General features: G+C 47.1%; 2 pseudogenes; both read right to left on the bottom strand.

The window, feature by feature from the left end:
- Positions 1 to 7,685: 7,685 nt before the first annotated feature.
- LOC123132805 (uncharacterized) lies at positions 7,686 to 7,824 on the bottom strand (annotated as a pseudogene).
- Positions 7,825 to 12,637: 4,813 nt separating this feature from the next.
- On the bottom strand, positions 12,638 to 12,776 carry LOC123132808 (uncharacterized; annotated as a pseudogene).
- Between the last annotated feature and the right edge of the window lie 1,751 nt (positions 12,777 to 14,527).

The raw sequence follows: 14,527 nt of genomic DNA, 5'->3' as shown, positions 1-14,527 counted from the left end.
GACAATTCATCATTTGTGAAATCCTTAGCATAAAACTTTCTAGCAAACCTAACCAACTTCTCTTTATCATAAGCAACAAATGAATCACGTGGACTGAATGCTTAATGCAAGTAAACACTTCAGTGTTTACCTCATCAAATCTTGCATCCACTCTTGAAGTTTCGTATCAATGACACCCGCAAACATTTCAACCTTGAAGCGATGATAATTCTTTGCGCCATTAAAGAACCCTCTTTTGGGTCTCCCGGCAGGATAATAAAGCATGTCAACAACTTTGATCTTGTGCTTTACACAAAAAGAAGTGACATTATGAAGAAAATCATTCCACCCTTCATCTTCTCACAAGCATTGCAAGTGTAGCTTTGTGAGATCAACAATCTTCCTAGTATTAACAATATCTTCTTTCTTTTGCAAAGCTCTACTCAAGTCATCGGTGTGTTCAAATATTTCTTGCATCAAGTGTGACATGAAAATAAATTCAATTGTCCGAAATGATGTCAACATAGTCATTGCTGCCATAGCCTCCGTGTCATTATACTCTTTTGTAATATTGATGAGAACACACCTTATTGCGGGATGCATAGAGATAACATGGTTGATAGTCTTGTAGTGAGAGCCCCAAAGAGTATCATATGGCCTTCCAATACCCATTACTTGATTCAAACCTGTCCCGGTTTCTACTTCTTCCAACTCTAATGCAGCAATAAGTTCCTCAGCTTGAGCTATTCAAAGCATTCTCATCTTTTACAAGAATAACCTAGAACATTTAGCAAACATGCCAGCTGTTGAAAGAACCAATAAGAATCACCACTCTTATTTGCAACGGCAACAAGAGTTAATTGTAGTTGATGGGCAAAACAATGGACATAATAGGCATAAGGAGACTCATCCATGATTAGTTTCTTCAGGCCATTAGCATTACCTTTCATGTTACTAGCCCCGTCATATCCTTGCCCACGGACCATTGCAAAGCTCAGATTGTATGTCATAAGCATGTCCTCAATTGTAGCTTTAAGTTTGAAAGAGGAAGTGTCTTCAACATGGCAAGACCAAGAACTCTCACAACTGTCCTTCCTTTCATATCCACATAACACAAGCAAACAACTTGCTGTTCATTCTGGTACACATCACTAGACTCGTCTGCAAGTATTGCAAAATGTTCACCATCAAGATCTTCAATGACTAGTTTAGTAGTTAGTTGGGCACAACTTTTGATCAACTCTTGTTGTATATCATGGCAAGTCATCTTACAGTTTTGCGGAGCATTCATTGGAACCACCCCATCAACCTCTTCAAAGATTCCTGCAAGCCAATTTAAAAGAAGTACGGTTTCATTCCTTCTTCTCTTTTCCCTAATAATTAACTATTATCCTCAAACCCTCAATGTGTATTATTGAATTGCGGGAGAATACATGCAGTTTTATTTGAAGGGTAACGTCTCCTAACTAATTGCAGAGTTTTTCTTTGGTACATCCATAGATAAGTTCACAAATTTGATGCAAATTAACGACGAGGATTCTTTTCTCGCAAATATGCAAAACTTGCGTATCATTTCATTGATAGAAGGAGAAGAATGAGTACAGTGGAGTACACATGACACGAACGCAGGCAGGCATGAACATGGTGCTCGGAGCAAAGAGACAAGGGATGCTCGGCCCGAACAGAGGATACATCACAGCTAACCTACCAAACCCGAGCTAAGAGTGGTGATGCCAAACTAACAAGAATTTAAACAACGTTGAGCCAAAATCAGGGACACTGCGAGCAAGCAATAGTGCCTTCAAGAAGGAAGACGACACCGTGATGCTGTCACTATCCGGTACGGGGACCCAGGCGTAGGGTTCCCCCTGACCCCAAAGAGGGGCGCAGCTAAAGGCCTTGGTAGCGCCTCCAAGATTAGAAATTACCCTTTCAATCAAAAATATAGATTGTTCTGATCTATTGGTAAAGGCATTGGAAGAATAGGGATTAGACTTAGCTGATCATGAATGTATGAGAATGCCCTTTTAAGTAACTTTAAATTCATGTAAATTTTTAAGTGGGTGTACAAAGCAAAACTCCTAATTGCGTACCTAATTATTAGTCAAAGCATTATCTTATTTCATGCTACCTTTCAGGGCACCTTCTCTTAAAAATCTCCATCTTCGCGGTGGCAACCCCCTGCCCAAGGATGTGTGAAGCTGAACGTCGACGGATCTTTCTGTGAGGAATTGGGTGAGGCGGGCGCTGACAAGGTCCTGAGAGACACCAACGACGCCATCATCTTGTCAGTGTGTAGGAGTGTGCACAACTGCGCCGAACCTCTACAAGCGGAGCTCTTGGCTCGTTTGGAGGTCTGAATTTTGCTATGCAATGGTCACAGCTCCCGGTTGATGTGGCGATGGACTGCCTTGATGCGGTACAATCAATCTGGGCACGGACTGAGCACTGGTCACAGAACGCGATGATGATTAGCGAAGTCAAGGTAATTTTAGGTGAAAGGCGTAGCTCTATTGCTCGTATTAGCAGGCACCAAAATATTGCCAGTCATAGATTAGCTTCCTTTGGTCGTGTAGAAGCTAGGACATCAGTTGGCTTCGGTCTGGCTCTGTTAATGTACCACAAACCAAAACCATAGTTTTCAATTCCCAGTTTCATAAAAATTTCAGCACCAACCGAAATCACCGAAATTCAGTGAATTTTAGTGATTTCTTTTTGCATTTCAGCCAAATGAATGAAATATTTATTTGAATTCACTTAAAGTTTTGACATTTTTTAAAACTATTTTTATTTATTTTTGAATTCTTGTGCAGTACTGAAATTGCTGAAATATTTTGGCCGAAACGTAATTATTTAAGTGTAAATTCAGTGAATTTCATCGAAACCTCACTGAAAGTGAAAACCATGGCAACAACTATGTTCAGAGGATCTCCATCCAGCTTAAGAAATGAAATCGCTTTTAACCACGCAAAAAAAGAAAAGAAGAAGAGTGCACCCCCGCGTGGTTCTGACTGTGTGAAACACAGCAAGCAGAGACACCTATTCCAGTTTTGTCAACAAGGACAAATTTTGCTCTACACGCAGGAGGTCTTTGACGGAATTCAAATCCAAGCACCTATTCAACTCGCGGCCGGGCTTGACCACAAAAGCATCAATATGCACCAAATCAATGATCGCCCTGATTGCATGGCAAATATGGCTGGAACGAAATGCATGCACATTCAAAGGAAAATTGCCAGTGTGAGCCACACCACCGAGGCCTGCCGCTGCGACATGGAACAAAGGAGGATTGCAGGGGCAAAATGTATCGAGAGCTCGACAAACTGGGTCTGCTCGTAAACCTCACTACTGTGGCAGCGCACGACCTCGCACAATGCACCACGGTGCTCGTCGCGACGCAAGGCAGCAGCGAGATGCCGTTAAAGCATACAAAGAATTCAATGTGCGATATGCGGGAAGCGTCTTACCTCGTTGGAGGGACGCGTTGCGTGTTTATATGGCAGGGGCGCACCTCTCTGGATAACAGCGCATACAAGAGTTTGTTAAGATTACATTGCTTGGAGAAGAAGGGATAAGAGAGAGGAAGGATTCGGTTATATCCACCGAAACCATTTAAACATCTATCCCTAGTCTATCTCTACAATGCTACGTTTAACATCCTCCCGTAATCACAACTTTATCAAGTTGAGATTATGCTTGAAATCTTCAAAACTCCGTGTGGGCAAAGCCTTGGTGAATCCATCGGCAACTTGATCTTTAGAGTGAACAAACCGAATGTCAAGTTGCTTGTTAGCAACTCTTTCTCTGACAAAATGGAAATCTATCTCTATATGTTTTGTTCTGGCATGAAACACAGGATTGGCAGACAGATAGGTAGCACCAAGGTTATCGCACCACAAACATGGAGCTTTGGTATTTTTCACACCAAGTTCCTTAAGAATAGATTGAACCCATATAATTTCTGCTGTTGCATTTGCCAATGCTTTATATTCTGCCTCTGTACTAGATCTAGACACCGTTGCCTGTTTCCTTGCACTCCATGAGATCAAGTTGGGACCAAAAAACACTGCAAATCCACCAGTGGAACGCCTATCATCCAGGCTGCCTGCCCAGTCAGAATCAGAGAAGGCACTAACCAAGGTAGTTGGTGACTTGCTGAAATTGAGACCAATGCTCAAAGTATTTTTGACATATCGAACTATACGTTTAGCAGCAGTCCAGTGAACAGTGGTGGGTGCATGAAGAAACTGGCATACTTTGTTGACAGCAAACGAGATATCAGGTTGTGTCAGAGTTAAGTACTGTAATGCACCAACCAAGCTCCTATATTTAGTGTTGTCCTCTTTGCTAAGAGGTGTACCTTCTGTAAGAGACATTTTTTCAGAACTTGACAAAGGAGTGGGTGAGGGTTTACAACCTTGCAAGCCAGCCTTTTTTACCAAATCAGTGGCATATTTTTCCTGAGAGAGATGAAGTTCATCATCATGTTTCTTCATTTCAATCCCTAGGAAATAATGAAGATCTCCAAGATCCTTAAGAGCAAAGTCTGTACTCAAATCCTTCAACAATGCAGTTATTGCTTCATCAGATGAACTTGTAACGATAATGTCATCAACATAAATGAGAACAAATATGTACGTGTTCAGTTTATTGTAAATGAACAGTGACGTGTCAGACTTGGAAGGAACAAAGCCAAGTGTCTGCATCTTATGACAGAGGCGTGAGTACCATGCCCTTGGTGCTTGCTTTAACCCATACAGTGCTTTGTCAAGTTTGCATACAAATGAGGGTGCTTTTTCATCTTCAAACCCAGGAGGTTGTTTCATATAGACCTCCTCTTCCAGAACGCCATGCAGAAACGCATTCTGAACGTCTAGCTGCCTGAGACTCCAGCCCCTAGAAACAGCAATGGACAAAACAAGGCGTATGGTTGCAGCTTTAACAACATGACTAAAGGTGTCCTCATAGTCTATTCCATACCGTTGTTTAAAACCTTTGGCAACAAGTCTTGCCTTGTACCGATCAATGGTTCCATCAGATTTCCTTTTTATCCTGAAGACCCATTTACAATCAATAAGGTTTTTACCTTGGTGTGGAGGGACTAGATGCCACGTCTTATTTTTCTCAAGTGCCAAATATTCTTCCTTCATTGCCTTTTTCCACTTTTCATCATGAAGTGCTTGCTCAAGTGTAGTTGGCTCACCTGGTTCACCTGTAGAACAAACTAGGCCATACTTTGTTATATGCTTATAACCAACAGGTTTGATCACACCTTGTCGTAGTCGTGTTTGTCGTTGTAACGGTGCAGCAGAATCGGCAGCCACAGAGAATCCTGGGCCAGGAACAGGAGTTCCGGACACTGCAGGAGATCTGGGCGCTGCAGACTCCGAGGCAGATTCGCCTCGTGCTCGCCCCGGATCTTCTGTGGCTTCGGCTCGTGAACCAGGTGCTGTATGCGTCGTAGAAGATCCCGGCCTCCCAACCTGCTCGTCAGGCGCACGCGATTGCGCGGGCCCGCGCGAATCTGCACCGAATTCAACGCCTGTCAGCCGCGCCTCAACACGCCGCTTGTAGCAGCACGATTCGTCCGGAAAGCGCGCGCCGCTTCGACCACCCGGATGCTGCTAGTTGCCGGTTGCTGAGTGGTGCTGGGTAGGCGCGGGGTCAGCTCCAGCTGCGAATGGGCGCGTGGCACGCGCGGAGTCGCTGCCGGTCGCACGGGCGGGCGGACCCGCTGTCGGTTCTGGCGCGTCAGCGCGCACAGATCCCGGCGAAGATTGCCTGTGCTGCTGCTCCTGTGACGATCCCGAGGCGGATCTAGCGCACTCCGAGGCGGATCCAGCGCACTCCGAGGCAGATTTGCTCCCCCCATCATGACACATGAAATATGGCACTTGGGGAGTAATTTGTGCATCATTTCCTTCTCTATTTTCTCGTACGTTTTCTCCTGCATCATCACAAAGCTCATGTGCATGGTTAGGAGGGTTAGTCATCATTGGATCATCACAATTATTTTCTCCCCTGTGATCAAGGCCGGATAGATGAGGTGGCAAAAGAAGTATTTCTTGACGGAGTCTAGCGCCGGCATTAGGATGAAGATCAGCAAAAGGAAATTTGGTTTCATCAAAAACCACATCTCTAGAGATATAGACACGGCCGGTGGAGATGTCAAGGCACTTGACACCTTTATGAAGTGGACTATAGCCAAGAAACGCACATTGCTTTGAGCGGAACATGAGCTTACGATTATTGTAGGGACGAAGATTGGGCCAACACGCACAGCCAAACACACGAAGTGACTTGTAGTCAGGTTTGACATGAAGAAGCCTCTCTACTAGAGTTTCATTATTGATAACACGACTAGGAAGCATGTTGATGATGTGGACAGCCGTGAGGAAAGGCTTATCCCAAAACTTGAGGGGCATGGAGGCGCCGGCTAAGAGGGCTAGTCCTACCTCAACAATGTGTCGGTGTTTACGTTCTGCAGAGCCATTTTGTTGGTGAGCATGAGGGCATGATACATGGTGAGAAATACCAAGATTTTGGAAGAAAGAGTTCAACTTTTCGTACTCTCCCCCCAGTCTGATTGAACAGCAATAATCTTGCTGTCAAACTTGAGCTCAACGAGTTTTGAAAGACTTGAAAAACGTCGGATCGTTTCTTAAGAAGATAGATCCAGGAATATTTGTTGTAGTCATCTATAAAGCTCACATAGTAAGTGTGTCGACCAACAGAGCTAGGGGCAGGACCCCAAACATCAGAAAAGATTAATTGCAATGGTTTTGTAGACACCCTAGTTGATAAAGGATAGGGTAACTGATGACTCTTAGCACGTTGACATGAATCACAAACTGTTTCAATATTGCGCTCACCAACAAACGGGAGCTTATTTTTCCTAAGCAATCTTTCAACTAAAGAAAAAGAGGCATGGCCTAATCGATCGTGCCATCGGGTTGACGAAAGCTTGGCAACACCGTAGGCTCGTTTATTGAATCTTTGACACTCCGGAAGCAATGGGTAGAGCCCTCGAACGCATCTACCTCGATAAAGCAGTTTCTTCGTTGCCTGATCCTTGATCAAAAAGAAAGAAGGATGAAACTCGAGAAAGACATGATTATCAATGGCAATTCTATGAACGGAGAGAAGATTCATACTAGCACTAGTGACATGCAAGATTTTATTTAGATGAAGGTTGCGATGGGGAGTTTTAATAACCGTATGACCAACGTGACGAATCCTCATACCTGCACCATTGGCCGTGTGGATCTGGTCCTTGCCGCGGTATTTCTCCCACGTGGTCATCTTCTCGAGCTCGCTGGTGATGTGGTCAGTGGCCCCGCTGTCGACGTACCAATTTGTGTCGACGCCGTAGGAGCCTTCCGCAGTTGCAGCAAGTTTGTCCTCGTCTTGGGAGTCGTAGTCATCTTCATCGTAGCGGTACCAGCAGTCTTTGGCCGTGTGCCCAAGCTTGCCCCAGATCTGACAGCAAGGGGCTTCCAGACGGGACCTGGCGGAGCTGCTGCCACGGCGAGGTTTGGAGTTGGGGGAGCGGCCGCCGCGGGAGTTGGAGGAGCCACCACCGTTGATGGAGCCGCCAGGCCGCCCTTTGGTGCGGGGAGAGCCACGACCGCGACCACGACCGCGAGATGCGGCCTTGGCTGAGGACTTGTAGCCACCGGAGGAGCCATGAAATTGGCCCATGCGCTGATCGAAGTTGCTCAGCATGGCATAGAGCTCATCGAGGGTGACAGGCGTGACGCGGGCGTCGAGAGCGGAGACGAGCGGCTGGTAGTCGACGTCCAGCCCATGGAGGATGTACGAGATCAACTCGTCGTCTTGGATGGGTTTGCCGGTGGCGGCGAGCTCATCAGTGAGGCCGCAGAGGGAGGCGAAGTAGGAGGCAACGGACTGGTTGCCCTTCTGCGCATTGATGAGCGCAGTCCGGATGTTGTTGACGCGGCTAAGGGATTGGGACGAGAACATGCCCGCCAAAGCCAACCAAAGTTCACACGCCGTGGTGATCGCGGGGACCGCAACCAAGACCTCCCTGGACAGCGTACTCAGCAAATAGCCGAGCACCTGTTGGTCCTCCTTGACCCAAAGTGGGTGGAGAGGGTTGGGCTCAGAAGTCTCCTTGCCGTCTTTGTCCTTGGTGACGTGGAGTCTGGCCAGTTCCGGCGAGGTGCCGTCGACGTAGCCGAAGACACCGGCGCCCCGCAGGTGGGGTGTGACCTGCGTGCGCCAGAGCACGTAATTCGTGCGGTTGAGCTTCTCGGTGACCTAGCCATTGAGGCTAGGTTGGAAGGCGCCGGATGAAGACATGGCTATGGCACTAGATGGAATCAGGATAGCTAGATGGAGAGAGGAAGGGCTCTGATTACCATGTGCGATATGCGGGAAGCGTCTTACCTCGTTGGAGGGACGCGTTGCGTGTTTATATGGCAGGGGCGCACCTCCCTGGATAACAGCGCATACAAGAGTTTGTTAAGATTACATTGCTTGGAGAAGAAGGGATAAGAGAGAGGAAGGATTCGGTTATATCCATCGAAACCATTTAAACATCTATCCCTAGTCTATCTCTACAATGCTACGTTTAACACCCTCCCGTAATCACAACTTCATCAAGTTGAGATTATGCTTGAAATCTTCAAAACTCCGTGTGGGCAAAGCCTTGGTGAATCCATCGGCAACTTGATCTTTAGAGTGAACAAACCGAATGTCAAGTTGCTTGTTAGCAACTCTTTCTCTGACAAAATGGAAATCTATCTCTATATGTTTTGTTCTGGCATGAAACACAGGATTGGCAGACAGATAGGTAGCACCAAGGTTATCGCACCACAAACATGGAGCTTTGGTATTTTTCACACCAAGTTCCTTAAGAATAGATTGAACCCATATAATTTCTGCTGTTGCATTTGCCAATGCTTTATATTCTGCCTCTGTACTAGATCTAGACACCGTTGCATGTTTCCTTGCACTCCATGAGATCAAGTTGGGACAAAAAAACACTGCAAATCCACCAGTGGAACGCCTATCATCCAGGCTGCCTGCCCAGTCAGAATTAGAGAAGGCACTAACCAAGGTAGATGGTGACTTGCTAAAATTGAGACCAATGCTCAAAGTATTTTTGACATATCGAACTATACGTTTAGCAGCAGTCCAGTGAACAGTGGTGGGTGCATGAAGAAACTGGCATACTTTGTTGACAGCAAACGAGATATCAGGTCGTGTCAAAGTTCAGTACTGTAATGCACCAACTAAGCTCCTATATTTAGTGTTGTCCTCTTTGCTAAGAGGTGTACCTTCTATAAGAGACAGTTTTTCAGAACTTGACAAAGGAGTGGGTGAGGGTTTACAACCTTGCAAGCCAGCCTTTTTTTACCAAATCAGTGGCATATTTTTCCCGAGAGAGATGAAGTTCATCATCATGTTTCTTCACTTCAATCCCTAGGAAATAATGAAGATCTCCAAGATCCTTAAGAGCAAAGTCTGTACTCAAATCCTTCAACAATGCAGTTATTGCTTCATCAGATGAACTTGTAACTATAATGTCATCAACATAAATGAGAACAAATATGTACGTGTTCAGTTTATTGTAAATGAACAGTGACATGTCAGACTTGGAAGGAACAAAGCCAAGTGTCTGCATCTTATGAAAGAGGCGTGAGTACCATGCCCTTGGTGCTTGCTTTAACCCATGCAGTGCTTTGTCAAGTTTGCATACAAATGAGGGTGCTTTTTCATCTTCAAACCCAGGAGGTTGTTTCATATAGACCTCCTCTTCCAGAATGCCATGCAGAAACGCATTCTGAACGTCTAGCTGCCTGAGACTCCAGCCCCTAGAAACAGCAATGGAAAAAACAAGGCGTATGGTTGCAGCTTTAACAACGGGACTAAAGGTGTCCTCATAGTCTATTCCATACCGTTGTTTAAAACCTTTGGCAACAAGTCTTGCCTTGTACCGATCAATGGTTCCATCAGATTTCCTTTTTATCCTGAAGACCCATTTACAATCAATAAGGTTTTTACCTTGGTGTGGAGGGACTAGATGCCACGTCTTATTTTTCTCAAGTGCCAAATATTCTTCCTTCATTGCCTTTTTCCACTTTTCATCATGAAGTGCTTGCTCAAGTGTAGCTGGCTCACCTGGTTCACCTGTAGAACAAACTAGGCCATACTTTGTTATATGCTTATAATCAACAGGTTTGATCACACCTTGTCGTAGTCGTGTTTGTCGTTGTAACGGTGCAGCAGAATCGGCAGCCACAGAGAATCCTGGGCCAGGAACAGGAGTTCCGGACACTGCAGGAGATCTGGGCGCTGCAGACTCTGAGGCAGATTCGCCTCGTGCTCGCCCCGGATCTTCTGTGGCTTCGCCTCATGAACCAGGTGCTGTATGCGACGCAGAAGATCCCGGCGTCCCAACCTGCTCGTCAGGCACACGCGATTGCGCGGGCCCGCGCGAATCTGCACCGAATTCAACGCCTGTCAGCCGCGCCTCAACACGCCGCTTGTAGCAGCACGATTCGTCCGGAAAGCGCGCGCCGCTTCGACCACCCGGATGCTGCCAGTTGTCGGTTGCTGAGTGGTGCGGGGCAGGCGTGGGGTCAGCTCCAGCTGCGAACGGGCGCGTGGCACGCACGGAGTCGCTGCCGGTCGCACGGGCTGGCGGACCCGCTGTCGGTTCTGGCGCGTCAGCGCGCGCAGATCCCGGCGAAGATTGCCTGTGCTGCTGCTCCTGCGACGATCCCGAGGCGGATGTAGCGCACTCCGAGGCGGATCCAGCGCACTCCGAGGTAGATTTGCTCCCCCCATCGTGACACATGAAATATGGCACTTGGGGAGTAATTTGTGCATCATTTTCTTCTCTATTTTCTCGTCCGTTTTCTCCTGCATCATCACAAAGCTCATGTGCATGGTTAGGAGGGTTAGTCATCATTGGCTCGTCACAATTATTTTCTCCCCCATGATCAAGGCCGGATAGATGAGGTGGCAAAAGAAGTATTTCTTGACGGAGTCTAGCGCCGGCATTAGGATGAAGATCAGCAAAAGGAAATTTGGTTTCATCAAAAACCACATCTCTAGAGATATAGACACGGCCGGTGGAGATGTCAAGGCACTTGACACCTTTATGAAGTGGACTATAGCCAAGAAATGCACATTGCTTTGAGCGGAACATGAGCTTACGATTATTGTAGGGACGAAGATTGGGCCAACACGCACAGCCAAACACATGAAGTGACTTGTAGTCAGGTTTGACATGAAGAAGCCTCTCTACGAGAGTTTCATTATTGATAACACGACTAGGAAGCATGTTGATGATGTGGACAGCCGTGAGGAAAGGCTCATCCCAAAACTTGAGGGGCATGGAGGCGCCGGCTAAGAGGGCTAGTCCTACCTCAACAATGTGTTGGTGTTTACGTTCTGAAAGCCGTTTTGTTGGTGAGCATGAGGGCATGATACATGGTGAGAAATACCAAGATTTTGGAAGAAAGAGTTCAACTTTTCGTACTCTCCCCCCAGTCTGATTGAACAGCAATAATCTTGCTGTCAAACTTGAGCTCAACGAGAGCTTGAAAGTTTTGAAAGACTTGAAAAACGTCGGATCGTTTCTTAAGAAGATAGATCCAGGAATATTTGCTGTAGTCATCTATAAAGCTCACATAGTAAGTGTGTCGACCAACAGAGCTAGGGGCAGGACCCCAAACATCAGAAAAGATTAATTGCAATGGTTTTGTAGACACACTAGTTGATAAAGGATAGGGTAACTGATGACTCTTAGCATGTTGACATGAATCACAAACTGTTTCAATATTGCGCTCACCAACAAACGGGAGCTTATTTTTCCTAAGCAATCTTTCAACTAAAGAAAAAGAGGCATGGCCTAATCGATCGTGCCATCGGGTTGACGAAAGCTTGGCAACACCGTAGGCTCGTTTATTGAATCTTTGACACTCCGGAAGCAATGGGTAGAGCCCTCGAACGCATCTACCTCGATAAAGCACTTTCTTCGTTGCCTGATCCTTGATCAAAAAGAAAGAAGGATGAAACTCGAGAAAGACATGATTATCAATGGCAATTCTATGAACGGAGAGAAGATTCATACTAGCACTAGGGACATGCAAGATTTTATTTAGATGAAGGTTGCGATGGGGAGTTTTAATAACCGTATGACCAACGTGACGAATCCTCATACCTGCACCATTGGCCGTGTGGATCTGGTCCTTGCCGCGGTATTTCTCCCGCTTGGTCACCTTCTCGAGCTCGCTGGTGATGTGGTCAGTGGCCCCACTGTCGACGTACCAATTTGTGTCGACGCCGTAGGAGCCTTCCGCAGCTGCAGCAACTTTGTCCTCGTCTTGGGAGTCGTAGTCATCTTCATCGTAGCGGTACCAGCAGTCTTTGGCCGTGTGCCCAAGCTTGCCACAGATTTGACAGCGAGGGGCATCCGAACGGGACCTGGCGGAGCTGCCGCGACGGCGAGGTTTGGAGTTGGGGGAGCGGCCGCCGTGGGAGTTGGAGGAGCCACCACCGTTGATGGAGCCGCCAGGCCGCCCTTTGGTGCGGGGAGAGCCACGACCGCGACCACGATCGTGAGATGCGGCGTTGGCCGAGGACTTGTAGCCGCCGGAGGAGCCATGAAATTGGGCCATGCGCTGATCGAAGTTGCTCAGCATGGCATAGAGCTCATCGAGGGTGACAGGCGTGACGCGGGCGTCGAGAGCTGAGACGAGCGGCTGGTAGTCGACGTCCAGCCCATGGAGGATGTACGAGATCAACTCGTCGTCTTGGATGGGTTTGCTGGCGGCGGCGAGCTCATCAGCGAGGCTGCGGAGGGAGGCGAAGTAGGGGGCAACGGACTGGTTGCCCTTCTGCGCATTGATGAGCGCAGTCTGGATGTTGTTGACGCGGCTGAGGGATTGGGACGAGAACATGCCCGCCAAAGCCAACCAAAGTTCACGCGCCGTGGTGATCGCGGTGACCGCGACCAAGACCTCCCTGGACAGCGTACTCAGCAAATAGCCGAGCACCTGTTGGTCCTCCTTGACCCAAAGTGGGTGGAGAGGGTTAGGCTCAGAAGTCTCCTTGCCGTCTTTGTCCTTGGTGACGTGGAGTCTGCCGGTTCCGGCGAGGTGCCGTCGACGTAGCCGAAGACACCGGCGCCCCGCAGGTGGGGTGTGACCTGCGTGCGCCAGAGCACGTAATTCGTGCGGTTGAGCTTCTCGTTGACCTGGCCATTGAGGCTAGGTTGGAAGGCGCCGGATGAAGACATGGCTATGGCACTAGATGGAATCAGGATCGCTAGATGGAGAGAGGAAGGGCTCTAATTATCATGTGCGATATGCGGGAAGCGTCTTACCTCGTTGGAGGGACGCGTTGCGTGTTTATATGGCAGGGGCGCACCTCCCTGGATAACATCGCATACAAGAGTTTGTTAAGATTACATTGCTTGGAGAAGAAGGGATAAGAGAGAGGAAGGATTCGGTTATATCCACCGAAACCATTTAAACATCTATACCTAGTCTATCTCTACAATGCTACGTTTAACACCCTCCCGTAATCACAACTTCATCAAGTTGATATTATGCTTGAAATCTTCAAAACTCCATGTGGGCAAAGCCTTGGTGAATCCATCGGCAACTTGATCTTTAGAGTGAACAAACCGAATGTCAAGTTGCTTGTTAGCAACTCTTTCTCTGACAAAATGGAAATCTATCTCTATATGTTTTGTTCTGGCATGAAACACGGGATTGGCAGACAGATAGGTAGCACCAAGTTTATCGCACCACAAACATGGAGCTTTGGTATTTTTCACACCAAGTTCCTTCAGAATAGATTGAACCCATATAATTTCTGCTGTTGCATTTGCCAATGCTTTATATTCTGCCTCTGTACTAGATCTAGACACCGTTGCCTGTTTCCTTGCACTCCATGAGATCAAGTTGGGACCAAAAAACACTGCAAATCCACCAGTGGAACGCCTATCATCCAGGCAGCCTGCCCAGTCAGAATCAGAGAAGGCACTAACCAAGGTAGATGGTGACTTGCTGAAATTGAGACCAATGCTCAAAGTATTTTTGACATATCGAACTATACGTTTAGCAGCAGTCCAGTGAACAGTGGTGGGTGCATGAAGAAACTGGCATACTTTGTTGACAGCAAACGAGATATCAGGTCGTGTCAAAGTTAAGTACTGTAATGCACCAACTAAGCTCCTATATTTAGTGTTGTCCTCTTTGCTAAGAGGTGTACCTTCTGTAAGAGACAGTTTTTCAGAACTTGACAAAGGAGTGGGTGAGGGTTTACAACCTTGCAAGCCAGCCTTTTTTACCAAATCAGTGGCATATTTTTCCTGAGAGAGATGAAGTTCATCATCATGTTTCTTCACTTCAATGCCTAGGAAATAATGAAGATCTCCAAGATCCTTAAGAGCAAAGTCTGTACTCAAATCCTCTGTGCTCGCCCCGGATCTTCTGTGGCTTCGGCTCATGAACCAGGTGTTGTATGCGTCGCAGAAGATCCCGGCCTCCCAACCTGCTTGTCAGGC

Source organism: Triticum aestivum, chromosome 6A (genome assembly GCF_018294505.1).
Source record: "Triticum aestivum cultivar Chinese Spring chromosome 6A, IWGSC CS RefSeq v2.1, whole genome shotgun sequence".
Taxonomy (NCBI): Eukaryota; Viridiplantae; Streptophyta; class Magnoliopsida; order Poales; family Poaceae; genus Triticum; species Triticum aestivum.
The sequence above is the reverse complement of the archived record's forward strand: the minus strand, read 5'-3'. Positions and strand labels throughout refer to the sequence as shown.